Source organism: Pristis pectinata, chromosome 2 (assembly GCF_009764475.1).
Source record: "Pristis pectinata isolate sPriPec2 chromosome 2, sPriPec2.1.pri, whole genome shotgun sequence".
Lineage (NCBI taxonomy): Eukaryota > Metazoa > Chordata > Chondrichthyes > Rhinopristiformes > Pristidae > Pristis > Pristis pectinata.
The window spans coordinates 45,081,308-45,097,965 of NC_067406.1; the positions used below are offsets into that span (position 1 = coordinate 45,081,308).

At 41.2% G+C, this 16,658-nt stretch overlaps 1 protein-coding gene across 5 annotated transcripts in view; it reads right to left on the reverse strand.

The window, feature by feature from the left end:
• The window catches only part of LOC127581216 (protein FAM214B), a 93,365-nt gene extending 77,187 nt beyond the window's left edge, over positions 1–16,178 (reverse strand). The window contains exons 1-2 of one of the 5 annotated variants that reach the window (XM_052035403.1): positions 16,047–16,134; positions 13,761–13,842 (exon numbers count right to left, since the gene is read on the reverse strand). The gene's annotated coding sequence lies outside the window, so the exon portion shown is untranslated. Of the gene's footprint in view, positions 1–1,550; positions 1,594–13,760; positions 13,843–15,851; positions 15,872–16,046 lie in introns of those variants that run through there. The other 4 variants (XM_052035394.1, XM_052035373.1, XM_052035420.1 and 1 more) reach the window with 4 other exon arrangements.
• Between the last annotated feature and the right edge of the window lie 480 nt (positions 16,179–16,658).

Below are 16,658 nucleotides of genomic sequence, written 5' to 3' on the forward strand. Positions count from 1 at the left end.
CGGACAATTTGGGCCGAAAGGCCTATTTCCGTGTGGTATAACTCTATGACTCTAAATCACAAGATAATCAAGCAGAATCAATATGGGTTTATGGAAGAAAAAAATGTGAGACAAATTTGCTGGAGTTCTTTGAGAATATAACAAAAAGGTGAATTAAGTGGTACGAGTAGATACAGTAGATTTGGATTTGCAAGAAGAATTCACTGAGGAGCCACATAAAAGGTTACTGCACAAGAATGCAATGCTTGGGGTAAAAAAATTGACATGGATAGGTGAGTGACAAACCAATTAAAAGCATGAGAAGGGATAAATGGGTCATTTTTGGATTGGTAGCAACAACATAGGGACCACTACCAAGGACTCAACTATTTATAATCTATGTCAAATACCTTAGTGTATGTTCTGTAGGCAAAATTTGATGACAGTACAAAGATAGGTTGGTTAGCAAATTGTGAGGAGCACACAAAGAGCCTGCAAAGCAATATCATTATTAGGCAAGTAATTAGGCAAGAAGTAGGGAGATGGATCATAATGTGGGAAATCATGAGGTTATCCACTTTGGTAGGATGGAAGAATGAAAAAAATCAAATTATTTGAATGGAGTTTGACTGCAAAATGTTGCAGTACAAAAGGAAACCAGGAGTCTCAGCATATGAAACACGAAACATTTGCGTGCAAGTATAGCAAGACATTAGGAAAGCTAATGGAGAGGTGACCTTAATTGCAAGGGGTATAAAAGTAGAGAAGTTTTGATGCAGCTTTACATTGCTCTAGGTATCTCACCAGTGCTATGTGTATAGTTTTGGTCTCTAAACTTTGGAAAGAATGCAATTACAATGACACCATGCAGAGAAAGCTCACTACACTGATACCTGGGTTGAAGGAGTTGACTTAAAAGGTTAAGCAGATGACTTTATTGAAACATACAAGATTACGAGCAGGGTGGATGCTGAAAGGGTGCTTGCCATAGTAAGAGTGTCTAAATCTTGGGAGCATAGTTTCAGAATCTCCATTTCAGGTGGAGATAGAGGAAGAATTTCTTCTCTCAGAGGGTCATGAATCCCTGGTGTTCTCTACTGCAGAGTTGTAGAGATGGAGTTATTGAATATATTCAAGGTGGAGACTGAAAGACATTTATACCACAAGGGAATAAAGTTATGGGAGAGAGTGGGAAAGTTGTGTTGATGCCAAGATTGGATCAACTGTGATCTTACTGAACAACAGAGGAGATTCGAGGAATCAACTGATCACTACTCTTGCTTCTTAAATTCTTATGTAAGATTACTATGTTCTTTCTTTTTGAATTCCTAATACTTTTGGTACACTTTTAGTGTTTTTTTGCTGCACAGATGCATACAAAATATTTAAAGGACTAACCTCAACAATGATGCTAATCATAGATGGACCAGAAGAGTGATCTTATAATATGGAATGTGGAGAACAAATGCTCGAGGGGACTGATGCAGTTAACTGTGTCAAATTAATGCAATTATAATGAACCTTGGTGAGACCACACATGCGAGTATTACATACAGTTTTGGTTGCCTTACCTGAAAGGGGATAGATGGAGTGCAGACTGGTTCCAGAGACAGTGGATTTGCTATATGAGCAGAGGTTGAGTAGACTAGGTCTGTATTCTCTAGAGTTTAAAAGAATGAGAGGAGAACTCATTGAAACTTACAAACTTCTTACAGTGCTCAACAGGGGATGTGGGGAGGGTGTTTCCCCGGGTGAGGAGACTAAAACTTAGCACAGGGATAGGTCATTTCAGACTAAGATCAGGAAAAATTTCTGCACTGAGAGGATGATGAATCTCTGGAATTCTCTGCCCCAGAGAGCTATGGAGGTTCAGTCACTGAGTTAATTCAAAACTGACAACAATAGGGATGGGGAGATTGTGGCTGATTTACGATCTCATTGTACTATTTTGATGAATAGTCTAGTCAGCTTGGGGGGGGGGGGGGGGGGAGCAAATGCTTACTCCTGCAGCTAATTCTTAGTCTTATTTTCAAACAACATACAGAAAACCCTCAGGGGATCTGAGTAATCAGCACCGTCACACAAGAAGTCATTGGTCACATTTATCAGTAGCTTCAGTCTGTGGGAAGGAAGCAATCCTGAAACCTAATTGGCGAGCCAGACAGGGGTGGGGTGGAAATACAATTGAGGTAGCCGAGGTCAAACAGAACACACAAATGTCATGTAAACATGCAGAAAATTAATCAAAAGGGCTAATGAATGCTGGTATTTACATACAGAAGTGGACGGGAGGTCAGAGGTCATACTACAACTGTAGATTCAGTTCTGAGTGGCACACTTTAAAGATAATAAATATTGGCCTTGAATGAAATGCTTACCAGAACGATACCTGGACTCCAAGGGTTAAATCATGATACAAGGTTACACAAACTACTAAGAAAATGTGCAAAATAAAACAACCGATTGGTTTACCTATTTTTATAAAAATGTTAAAAAATGATTTGTATGAAATTTAAGATATATTCAGGGGAACTGAGAGGGTACATAGAAGGAGTGAAATGAAGAAACCGATACCCCCTCTAAGATGAGAAATATAACCTAAAAATTTAGAGCTAGGCCTTCCAGAAATAAATTTAGGTATTATATCTACATACAGAAGGTGGCTGAAATTTGTCACCTTCTTTCTCAACCTGCAAACTGTGCCACATCAATTGTTATTTTAGAATGCAAGTTAATTTAAATAAAATCATAAATCTGAAAAGGGATAATGGAGCAAAGGCAGATATGCAGGGTTAAAGCACAGATCATCCAGAACCTCATTAAATGACAGAACAGGCTCAATGCCTACTCTTACTCTTATGACACCACATAATAGAAATTACAATAAAGCCACAGGGAGTAAAAATGGTAGAAATAGGAAACCACAATTATGAGGAGATGTTTGAATTAGTCAATGACAACAGGTCAGCAATTTAAATATCAGTTAAAGCATGTGCAAGAGCATAATTTTTAAAAATTACCTTTACTGGGGTGGCTTAGTAAAAATCCAAGCCGATACCATGGACTCAATGACATTTTGATTTGTAAATTTTATGGTTCAAGTGAACAATGCCAATAATAGAAATTTAAAAAAAAATCAGAAAAATCCAAGCTGCTAAAATGTTTAACTACTCAAGATATTCAGTTCCCTTTAATACCTTAATTTTAATGTACTTATCTATATTTTCCCCCTATCTGGGACTTAAAACAAAATAAACCGGCATTCCATTGCTCATTACAATTTTTCAAAATCTCAGAGCTTTCAGTGCAAGCTTTAAGATCACTTAAGACAGTCACCTCCAATATCGCATTTTGGTTTTATAATCAACAGCTTTTCTCATGGAGATGCTACTTGAGGAGCTACCATTCTCAGAAGATGCAAGTGCAAAATTCAAACCTTGAGATCAGAAAGCTTCACTGAACAATGAGTGGGAACATGGGCTAAAAAATTTAGCAAGGTCTCAAACATCCAAGTATTCTATTCCATCTACAGCAATTCTAACATGCAAGTCTGTTGATCCTCACGAGGTTTCCTATTATGATGATGACAGCATGACATGAGCGTGTGTTGAATTCCTATTGACAAAGGCAAATCCATAGAGGAGAGAAGCTTCCAAATCATGTACAGAAAAAATGTAATGGAGACAAAGCTCAACTCTCCCTTATACCCAGTATAAATGAATTCAGTTGAAATTTTGTAATTTGCTGCTGAGAATACAGAATGAAATCTCAGAATGTTTCATACTAAAGCCTACAGACAAGTACAATCCTCAGCTGAAGAAATGAAGAACTTCAAAATGGTGAAAAGTAGTAAAAATATTAGAGACCTGATAGACATGTGAACAAATAAACAACAAAGGGTTGATTTCATCTTATCAGCAATGGCCTATTTAGCGTACTTGGAGATTTACAGCGGCCGTGATCATAGCAATGCTTTGTTTAATATATATTACTAGGGGTATTATTTTTAAAGACTCAATAAACAAAATTATGGTCTGTTAAGTTGTAGAACTGCTGAGAGCATTGTGATGTTCTGTAGGACATAGAGAAAAAGGAGAAAGGGAAGGTGGTCAGGGGCCTTGGTTGGAAGTCCTGGGTCTAAAAGGGTTTGTAGACTGTTATACTGATTTGCCATTATTATCGAAGAGAGGAGGTAAAAATTAAAATGCTATCCTAAATGTAGGAGAGAAGGGGGTATTCTGATGCCCAAGAACATTGGAAGGGTGCAGGATTTAAAAGGGTATATCATCAAAGTGGTAATGCCAGGCTTTGGGAACATTGCCAAGAGATGCAGAATGTTGGAAAAATATTTTTGAAGGCTGATAGACAATGAAAGGGAGGGGTAACTAGAAGAAGAAAGGAAAAACAGAGGGGGCAGGAACCATTTAAAAAGGATCCAGACCAGACTGCTGAAATGTGCAAAACAAAATGACTTTTATTTTTAAGGAAATTGTTCAACTACAAAACCCAATTTGGTTTAAAGGTTTGGTAGTAGGGATGGATTTGTCGTCACATCTCGGGGAGAGTCACTAAAACTAATATCCCAGAATACCACAAGGATACACTCAATTTGGTTTAAAGGTCTGGTATTAGGGATGGATTTGTCATCACATCTCATGGAGAGTCACTAAGACTAATATCCCAGAATACCACAAGGTAACACCCAATTTAGTTTAATGGTCTGGTATTAGGGATGGATTTGTTGTCACATCTCGTGGAGAGTCACTAAGACTAATATCCCAGCATACCACAAGGAAACAAAGGGCAAGGTTCCTCTCACAACTTGTAAACAGACAAAGCCATCTTTCCACCTGAAGCCCCCTTGTAACAATTGAAATTGTGTTTGACCATGTGGAATGTAGTTCAAAATTGTAACTTTGCAACATATTAAAATAGTATTAATGATAACAGACACAGAGACTGAGGAAAAAAACAGACAGAAAAAAAAGATGCAAGTCCTGGCTTTCTCAGCACAGCAGGGGAAGGTGGAGGGAGCTTTTAACAGGATTTCTCAGCCACAAGGACACTGTAGTCACCAGATATTGGTGGGGGAGTACTGAGGTGGAGATTGCAGGTGGGGAAGGGTGACCTGATTAACCTTCAGAAGTTGTGCCTCACTGGATCATTGGTGGATTGACCCTGAGACAGACACAAGTACATGGGCTCAGCTTGTAGCACAGTGGGGTAGGGAGAAAAGGAATGGTCAGATGTCATGTTACTGTAACCTTTTAAGGGTATTTCACTACAGAATAAATAATTCTGGTCTTCTGTAAATCTCTAATCAAGTTCTCTGCACAACAATAATTCAATTACCAACTGTTGTAAACATGGTAGGCAGCTTTGTATCCCTGGTAAAATTATGGCAAAACTGAATTAAAAATAAATAGCATTGATGATTTTCATATAGATATAATAAATGGTACTAATTTTGAAAACAGGCTTGCTATAATAGAAGAACTTATTGTTAACAATTCCCAATACCTGGCAAATGAAACTCTATAGATATAAAGCTATGGCTTTAAAGCTATATCTATCCTCTGTAACCTAGCCTGACCTTGCCTTGAGCCCCAGGCATCCCAATCAGTGCCAAAGGCTGATCTTTGGAGCCTGCCACAAAGGTGAGAACTTGTGATTTTTTTGAAAAAGAGGTAAATTGGTTTATTATTGTCACATGTACTGAGGTACAGTGAAAAACTTGCATACTGTTCATACAGATCATTTCATTACACGGTGCATTGAGGTAGTATAAGGTAAAACAATAACAGAGTTAAGAATAAAGTGTAACAGCCACAGAGAAAGTGCAGTGCAGGTGGACAATAAGGTGCAAGGTCATAACGAGGTAGATTGTGAGGTCAAGAGTCCATTTTATCGTATAAGGGAACCATTCAATAGTCTTAGAACGGCAGGATAGAAGCTGGCCTTGAGCCTGGTGGTATGTGCTTTCAGGTTTTTGTATCTTCTGTTGGATGGGAGAGGGGAGAAGAGAGGATGGTCGGGGTGGGTGGAGTCTTTAATTATGCTGGCTGCTTTACCAAGGCAGTGAAATGTATAGACAGAGTCCATGGAGGGGAGGCTGGTTTCCATGATGTGCTGGACTGTGTCCACAACTCTCTGCAGTTTCTTGCGGTCATGGGCAGAGTAATTGCCATAACAAGCCATGATGCATCCAGGTAGGATGGTTTCTATGGTGCATCGATAAAACTTTACTCCTCGATATCAATTCAGGGGGAAGACAACAGTGAAGAAAAGGTGGGAATGATGTTATCGATTAGGGAAAAGGTAGCAATAAGAGCAAGTAGCTTAAGGTGGATGACCCAGAGTAAAAAGGTACCACATATTTTGGGTCATCTGGAAGCTGAATTATGCAAACAACACCCTCATAGTAAAAACACGATTAAGACATTTCTCCTCCACCCCCAACCCCTCGGTTTTATCATCCTAGTCACTCCTCTAAATGTATCTTACAATTTCCAGAGTTTATGGAACAACTTCTCTTAACCAATTTTCTTCTGGGTAAACAACAGCTAGGACCAGGGTTCATAACCAAGACCCTTACCCTACACCTTTTTATTTCAATGTTTTTATCCATTTATGGGATGTGGGCAACACTGGCAAATACAACAACAACATTAGCATTTAGTCCCCATCACTTATTGCCCTTTTGGTGGTGCTGATGGTGATGAGATGCTTGTTTGAATCTCTGCAGTCCTGAAGGTGCTCCCACACAGTGCTTTTGGTAAGGAACTCCAGGACTTTGGTTCAACCATGAAGAAACCGTGATACATTTCCAATTTGGGATGGTGTGCAACTTGGAGGGGAGCCTATCAAGTGGGTGGGGTTCCCAAACACCTACTACCATTATACTTCTTAAATGGTAGACGTTGTTATGGAAGATCCTGCTGAATATAATCCCAGGTACTGGAGAAGGTCATCTGCTTCCACATATTCTCCTATATGCATACTCCAAACCAAGCCTCCGGAGTGAAGGAGGGAGAGAGTGAGTGGTGGTAGAGAAATGTCTTTTACTTCCCTACACCTGCATGCTATTCTTCCATATAAACTATATAAATATGCTCATCAATCTGCTTGCATACCTCTGGCAAGTTGCTAAAAGATTTTGATCAGAGCTTTTAAGACTCTAATTACAAAATTTTAAAAGAAAACAAAGACCAATATTGGTGATACTTAAATTGCCCAGAGGACGCTAGCAATGACACTGACCACTTCTCAAAAATGTTCTCAGACTGACTATTGCACTGAATGCCCCAGAATGGGATTCAAGTTTTGATTCCTGTAAATGGTTTGGGAATATTTCTGAACATATGCCTACCAACAGAAATGTAATCTACATTTGGTTTCAGTGAAAAAGACAACAGTAGCACCAACTTACATTCACATAGCATTATTAACATTAAAATGTCCTCAGATACTTTCTTGGAGCATTATTGAATATATTTTTTAACATCAAAATATACAAACTGATATATTGGCAGATGATCAGAAGTTTATTCAAAGAGGTATATATTAAAAGAGTGTTTTAAAAGAATGAGGTAAAGAACCAAAGAGATTTAGTGGGGGAATGCCAAAGTTTCAGGGTTAGGCAGCCTCAAAGCACAGCTGCCAACTGAGAGATTAAAACTGGGAATACTCAAGACATCTTGGGGGCTGTACAGCTGGAGAAGGTTAGAAATTGCAACACATTATGGATTTGAAAATAAGGAGGAGTTTTTTTTTGTCAACAAGAAAATCCTGATGTTTCTCTGAGAGCCTATGTAGCTCATCAGAGTGAAGGTGAATGGGAGGAGTTGGTGCATCAATTCACATAGCAGAGTTTTGAATGACAGGTTTGACAGGAGGGTAGAACATGGATCATCACTTCAAAATACAGGGGAATAAGCTAGTATAGGAGGGAACAAGACATGGATGAAGGTCTCTGCAGATGAACATGAGGTACGCGTGGAGTTTAGCAACGTTGACATTTATAATGTTGGTGATGGTTGGTGACAATCAGAAGTTCATCTCAATATCACATACGACACCAAGGTTCTGAATTATCTGGCAGTTGACAAAGAAAATAATGGAGTCAGCAGCAAAACCAAAAACAATAGACTAGACCATTCTCAATCTGACCTGACATACACACTTTGACCCCCATGCTATTCTCATGGATGTACTTAATTGCTGCAGCAACTACAGTAATGGGCAATGCTGGAGGCCTGCATTCTGTGTAGAGACTTCTCAGGAAGCAGAGTTGCATGCAGGTGACAGCTGAACTGAAAGCCCTGCCATCCAATATGGCCATTGAGAGCTTGCTGCCAGCAAAGTTTTCTTTCACCATTTTAAATGTCCCTTTTACTCAGAGACATTTAAACACTGTTGAAATGAATTAAAATAATAAAATTAAAAATAAATCATTCAAAGCACTTTACACTACTGCTAATTAGAAACGATAATAGTGTAGCAAAGAAAAATAAAAACACTTAACAAAATTTACCATATTTATGAGGTGCATCTAACTTCTCAGCTTGGCATGTTCCAGAGCTGTCACTGGACTCAGGGATAACTCCAGTGGCAGAGCAGGAGACCTCCTCTCGTGTGTTCTATGTTTAGGATTGTAGTATGCAGATCAAGCAGAAGTTGAAGAGTTCCTAATCACCTCAGTTTGGCTGTCCATTAATACTAAATAGATAGTCAAATTTTGACAATGGAAAGAATGTGGTCCTCATTAGTTAAACAATTAGCATTCTTGACAACCTGTTGTGTACGCTTTGGAAATTTGTACCTTGTAGAAACGCTTGCAGCAGACTGCCCTAAATGGGTTGATGGCTTCTTTGTTAATAAATGATTAGTGACCTACAAAGCCATTTTCAGCAGAATGACATGTAAAGCTGTCAAAGTCAATGGCTGGCAGGATTCAGAAGATAAATAAAATGAAGAGTTAAAATTCATGATAGACAAGCATGGCACATGTGAAAAAGTGTGACCATAAAGTTTTTACAAAATAAAAGTGCTATTTGAGTGGAAGACCATGTAAAGCTGACAGAGTGTGCAATGGTTATTATTAGTCTTGCAAACAGTCTAACATTCTCCTATTAATTAGAAATAAAAAGGAAGTGAATATATAAATAAAGTATGCAGAAAGCAAATAGAAAATTGATTAACAAAAAGGAAAGGATTTAACATTTGTCATTTAACATTGTTGAAATGCTAGTCTGGAGACCTGCATATAAAAATGTAGTCTTTAAGCCTATATTTTTCATCTACTAATTTACTCTGCAAGTATCCCCCAGTCACACCTCCCTTATTTAACTGCAATTGCTGTGGCAGTTTCCTCTTTTAAAATTTCCTTTTGAAAGAGTGGTGAAACCTTGACTAAAATTTCAGTACTGGAGGCAATTCACTAACCAAGGCAAGCTTCTGGCAGGATCCTTACCAGCAAGATTAAACCCACTAATGCAAGAAACAAAAGTGGGGGTGGTGAAGTTGAATTGCTCAGGCATTAAAGGCTATGGGTCATAATTCATGTGACTCCGTGATTGTTGTAGGTTTTCCATTTGCTTTTGGGCCAGTGCTTTAATCTCTGTTTTGGAAGCAAATCAACTGTAAACATTCTAATTACTGCGATGAGCTACAGAATTATCTTCTTCTTAGTTAGGTTCCCAGGATCAAAGATGAATTGTTTCTGTTCTGATGTATTGTCAGCAACCACATTATTAAGACATAATTTGAACTAAAACACCGATAGAAGGTGTATAGACAGGTACTTGGATAGGAAAGGCATGGAAGGATACAAGCCAAATACAAGCAAATGGGATTGGTGTGGATAGGCATCATGATTGGCATGACAAGGTGGGTCGAAAGGGTTAGGATTCTATGATTCTATCAGGCCAGGAGGAAAACACACATGCACTCAAAAATCCAGAGTGGGTCAGGGTCAAATTGACCTGGATTTTCAAACATCTCATTTATGGTGGGCCGAAGGGCCTGTATTATGCTGTATTGTTCATTAATCTCAAAGTTGCATGAACCTCTCTCTATTTCTGCCAACTTTGCGTCCATTTTCCAATGCTCTCACTTCCTGGGATAAATGATAATGTGTCAATGTCATTTGTACCCCTTATTTTTTAAAAAAATATATTAATTCAAGGGATGTGGACTTCACAGGCTGAGCTTTGAGAAGGTGGTGGTGATTACTCCTTTTCTTCTTCACCTCTGTCCTGAATGCCATTGGGTCCCACGCACATTAAATCCATTGTCTTTACTGCTCTCAGTGATTTCTCCAACTGATGTCCAATGAGAACAAGTATTACTATGTGTGTGTGAACTGAGACCGAAGGTCACTACATTCTGCACTGTGCCCCCGTCTTTATTAAGTCAGTTGCACTTCTGTGTAAGACATTAAGAGAGATGGAGGGGTAATTTATAACATTGGTTTACGCATGAGTTTGTTTGCATGACCATTGGAATATAGACTAACTAATCTGTGGCTCAGCTTTCCCCAATTATGGCAACAATCTCCAGATGAGAGCGAGACCTTTGCAATGTTGACTAGACAGTGTACCTTTGTCACAACTGCATTTTGATTCTTATTCTTTATTTTATTCAACCAAGTGTCTTGTAGGAATGCTTCAAAGAGCAACTGAGAGACAACTACAGTATATTGGTGTGGAGTCTCATGTAGGGCAGATGGATAAAGACATCTGAAAAGTCAGCAATGAAATAGTTGGGTTTTCAAGACAACATGACAGCTTTGTGATTGGCTGTTCATTTCCACTTTATTTTAAAACCTAAATTGTAAGTCATACTTTCTGGATTACCAGACCAGTAACATAAACACTACACCTTTTAGACATATACCTACATACTGATTTATTGTCGAAGAAATTACTCACTGAGCATGAAGACATGAGAGTTTTCTTATTTTACACATCTATTTCTCATAGTTTTGCGGTGAGTTACCAAATACACTTACTGTTGGTTACTTTGCTGCCTCCACAGCATGTTTTCTGCCTATCTTCTGAATCTCTGTCTCTCATTACTTGTCTTTCTTCCTGCCCTCATCTGCTTCTCCCTTTCCTATGAAACCCATTTTTAACCACTTGGTCACATGAAAATGCTCAATGTAGTGAAGTGCCAGAGTAAAACCATATCTTAATTTCATACACACATCACCTTCATAGAAAATGTTCCAAGCAAAACTTGCAATTTAAGTGCTGGAGGAACTCAGCAGGTCAGGCAGCATCTATGGAGGGAAGTGAACAGTCAACGTTTCAGGCTGAGACCCTTCATCAGGACCGGAAAGGAAGAGGGCCGAAGCCAGAATAAAAGGGTAGGGGAGGGGGAGGAGCACAAGCTGGCAGGTGATAGGTGAGTCCAGGTGAGGAGAGACAGTACGGAGGTGGAGGAGGAGGGGGTAAAAGGGAATGATTTTGTGACCTTGCACCTTATTGTCTACCTGCACTGCACTTCCTCTGTAGCTGTGACACTTTACTCTGTACTGTTATTGTTTTTACCCACGGTAGTGTAACGGTAAGTGTAACGCTATTACAGTGTCAGCGACCTGGGTTCAATTTCGGCCACTGTCTGTAAGGAGTTTGGACGTTCTCCCCGTGTCTGCGTGGGTTTCCTCCGGGTGCTCCTGTTTCCTCCCACATTGCAAAGACGTATGGGTTAGGAGCTGTGGGCACGCTATGTTGGTGCCGGAAGCGTGGCGACACTTGCGGGCTGCCCCCAGGATAATTCTGCACAACGGTGCATTTCACTGTGTGTTTTGATGTACATGTGACTAATAAAGATATCTTATCTTATCTTATCTACCTCAATGCACTCTGTACTAACGCAATGTAACTGCATTGTGTAATGAATTGACCTGTACGATTGGTATGCAAGACAAGTTTTTCACTGTACCTCAGTACAAGTGACAATACCAATAGCAATGATGTGAGAAGCTGGGAGGTGATAGGCGGAAGAGGCAAAGGGCTGAATGAGGAATCTGATAGGAGAGGACAGTAGACCATGGAATAAAGGGAAGGAGGTGGGCATGTCGTGAGGGCGGGGGAGGGGAAAGAGAAGGGGTGAAGGAATGAGGGAAAACAAAGGGGGAAGGGAAGGAAACAGAGGGGAGTGGTTACTAGAAGTTAGAGAAATTGATGTTGACGCCATCAGGTTGGAGACTACCAAGGCGGAATACAAGGTGTAGTGGAATTAAAATGGCTGCCCCCCGGGAGATCTTGGCTGTTGCGGTGGACGGAGCGAAGGCTCTCAATGAAGCAGTCCCCTAATCTGCGTTGGGTCTCACCTATGTAGAGGAGGCTGCACCAGGAGCACTGGATGCAATAAATGACACCGACAGATTCGCAGGCGAAGTGTCACCTCACCTGGAAGGGCTGTTTAGAGCCCTGAATGGTGGTGAGGGAGGAGGTGTAGAGGCAGGTGTGACACTTTGCACGGTTGCAGGGATAAGTGCCTGGAGGGTGATCAGTGGGGAAGGATGAGTGTACAAGGGAGTCGTGGAGAGAGCGATCCCTGCTGAAAGTGGAGAGGGGAGGGGAGAGGAAGATGTGCCTGGTGGTGGGATCCCGTTGGAGATAGTGGAAGTTGTGGAGAATGATGTGTTCGATGTGGAGGCTCGTAAGGTGGTAGGTGAGGACAAGGGGAACCCTGTCCCTGTTATCTCGGGGGGCGGAGGGGGGAGATGGGGTGAGGGCAAACATGTGGGAAATGGAGGAGATGCAGATTAATAGTAGTGGAGGGGATCTTGGATGTCCTGAAACGGAAAGCCTCATCATGAGAGCAGATGTGGCGGAGGCAAAGGAACTGAGAGAAGGGAATAGCATCCTTGCAAGTGACAGGGTGGGAAGAGGTATAGTCAAGGTAACTGAGGGAGTCAGTGGGTTTGTAAAAAAATGTCACTAATCTGTCTCCAGAGATGGCAACAGAGATATCAAGAAAGGGGAGAGAGGTGTCAGAGATGGACCAAGTACATTTGAGGGTGGGGTGGAAGTTGAAGGCTAAGTTGATGAAATTGACAAGCTCCACATGGTGCAGGAAGCAGCACCGATGCAGTTGTCAATGTAGTGGAGAAAGAGTTGGGGAGCATTACCGGTGTAGGCTTGGAACATGGACTCTTCCACATAGCCGATGAAAAGGCAGGCATAGCTGGGGCCCATGCGAGTGTCCATGGCTACACCTTTGCTCTGGAGAAGGTGGGGAAAGCCGAAAGAGAAGTTGTCGAGGGCGAGTACCCGTTCTGCCAGATGGAGGAGGATGGTGATGGAAGAAGGAATCCTATCAGATTCCTTCTTCTTCAGCCCTTTGCCTCTTCCACCTATCACCTTCCAGCTTCTCACATCATTCCCTTTTACCCCCCTCCCCCACCTACCTACCTTCCCCCTCTCACCTATCACCTGCCAGCTTGTGCTCCTCCCTCTCCCCCTACCCTTTTATTCTGGCTTCTGCCTTCTTCCTTTCCAATCCTGAAGGGTCTCGGCCCGCAACGTCGACTGTTCATTGCCCTTGACAGATCTGTTCATTGCCCTGCATAGATGCTGCCTGACCTACTGAGTTCCTCCAGCATTTGGTGTGCATTGTTCAAGATTTCCAGCATCTGCAGTCTCTTGTATCAAAACTTGCTAATTATGTTGATATTGAGTAAAAATGTGCAGCCATCGCTAAAGGTGTAGAAGGACCCTTACATATTCTACAATTGCATTGAGCATAATATTTAACCTATAGATACTCACTGCTTGTGAAGGGTGCAGAAAGGGAAACTGCACTCTTGCTCAACCTCCCAACTAGAACTGCCCCTTGTAGCACCAATGAAAGCTAAATGGAAAGAGTTTGGAGGATAAGGAGTTGTGGGAAGGGGGATGACGGGTGCAATGGAAGAAAGAGGAAACAATCACATTTACATTTTAAACATTTCCCAACAGGATTACCAATCAATGAAACAAATGAGCTTTCTTAAATATCAGAAAGAATAAAGGCTTAAATTTATGCTGTCATTCAATTTAACTTTCATGAGCTGTAATGTGACTGCTTTAACTAAAATACCTTGAATTTGAAATTATTTTATGCACAAGGGGATACAGGATTCAAGACCAGCTTTACAAATATTTGTTTATTTTCTTAAAACTCCTACTTTGATGACATACTATTGGAGATCCCAAATTGCATCACAAATTCAATGAGTTCATTTAGTAGTTTTATGATTACATGTGGCATAAGCATTCAACAATCAAATCCATTTTCTACAATTTTGTTGTTTCTTTGCCATTTTTTGTTAGAGTGAAGTACATGGATTTGCAGACTAATTAACATTCTGAAAAGCTGTAAAGATCCATAATGGAAATAACTATACTCTACAGCCTATCAATCTCAACTTGCATGCTGAAAAAATTATGTTGCCTCCCACAACTTAGCTGACCATGTAAACCCAGAATCCAGATACAGGATTCCATATATCACAGGAGGCAGCCATTTCGGTCTATTTTATCTACGTTGGCTCACAGAGCAACCCTGTCGCAAGTAATTTTCTCTGTAACCTATTCTCCCCACACTCCCATTAACGCCACCCCCACTCCACCCCCCCCCCCCCACCAGATTCTAGCATTCATCCACATGCTGGGGAAATTTACAATGGTCAATTAACTTACCCACTTGCACATCTTTGGAACATGGGAGGAAACCAAAGTACATGGGTGAAACTCATGAACTCACGCAGTCACAGGGAGAACATGCAAGCTCCACAGACAGCACCAGAAGTTAGGATTGAACCCAGGTCGTTGGAGCTGCTAGACAGTTGCTTCACTAGATGTGCCACTATGTTTGCTTGCAAGGACCATGCACCACCTCACCAAAAGGAAAATGCTACCAGCGAACCTAGGGTGTGCGCCATATTTTGTCAAATAGACCTTTTAAATTTGTACTTTCTCAAAATCTATCAGGAATCAGATGCTACATGTAGAAAAAACATTGCCACTGTAGTTTTCAGGAAACTTCAAAAAGGTATTGGAAAAAAAATCAACCTAGCAAATATCTTAACGGTTAGAAAACTTACAAAAAGAAAACTAGTATTTTTTTATACCAAAATCTGGATACTGAAATTAACTTCAGGGATGTTCATCACTGGTGGAAACGTATACAAATTTAGTTCTGTTTTGAAAAAAACTAATATATTTCAAATGCAATTTTTATTTTATAAGGGAGATGACTTAATGCTGAAAAACAAAAGTATGCCTGGGAAAGTAGGCCCAATGAATTGAAATCCGGAACACAAAGGGTTAATCAGTAGATGCCAATACTTTTTATAAACCGTTGAAGGACTTTCCTATGGTCACCATAGGGACACAGTCTCGTTGTTAATAATAATAAAAAATCCGCCAAATGCATCCAGAAGAATACGCTTATTTGCAATTGTCAAATGAGCCTTTTGATAAAACAAGTCCTCCAGAGTCACTCCTTTTCCTTTTTATTAATGCACTGACTGGCAAACAAGTTGACAGATTAAACCAACAGTGACACGAACCGCCCTCACGTTCCCTGATCATAAGCGTTCTGTGCGAATATTCGTATGTCAAAAGATTATAATTATCTATGTATATTTCTAGAATTCCCTCTCCTCTGATTACCTCCTCAAAATTATGAATTAAATTTAGAAAGAGGATTAATCGCCAATAATTAAACTATAAAGCTGCAAGTTTTACGACAGCACAAATAAGCACAAAGACAACATAGTACATTCTTCCCCGCAAATCAAAAAGCGATGCCCGTCAGTCTCTTGAATACCTCAAGATGCAGCCGAGCTGACAGACAAAAAGCCCCGAGGTTCATACCTTCACAGAGCAGGAGCAGAGCTCACAGCTGATCTGTTGCGGCAAGTCGGGAGTTTAACTCCTTCCTGAAACTAACCACTAACAGCCGGTTCAAGTGGCTGGAAAACAAGGCAGAGGAACGCCCGCTTCTGTCTACCACTCCCCTCCCCTCCCCTCCCCTCCCCTCCCCTCCCCTCGATCCCGAACAGAACTGACCTGGGGACCGTCCGACCCCGCTGTTATCGTTCACCTCAGTTCTATCCTCTGCTCCTTCCCACTTCGGTGCAACAAACCCAGTTCAATACATCGCTTGACCCACACTGGCTTCCGTACACATACATTCCTTCCGGCCTGTTGTCAGGCGACCGTGCTTTGCTAATGCCCGCCCCCCTCCCGGGCTGCGGGGTGATTGGACACTCGGCGCCTCATTTGCATTCAACGCTAATAAATAAGACCTCGGCACAGGCTGTGAGCAGACTAGATGGGCGTCAGGCAGCGAGCGGCGCAGGTGGCGAGGCCCATGTACACGTGCGGACGTTGAGGAGTTTTATTCTGCAGTGGGGTGGGGAGGGGATGGAGCCCCCCGTCCTGGGATGCTGAGGGTAATGGGTTAGAATCATCTCAGTGAGACCAGTGACAGTCGTCAGTGGTCCCTCTCCCCACGGAGTTTCCCCATTCCTTGGCACCCACCCCGCCCATCCTTGACGCCTTCCCCAGTCTGGTGAATGGGTGTAGCTCGTTGGAGATGAAAAGTTGCGTTTGAGGAGGTTTCTTAACCGGACAGATTGGATGTTGTTAAAAGCTGGGTGATTTTTATCAGGCGTCTAT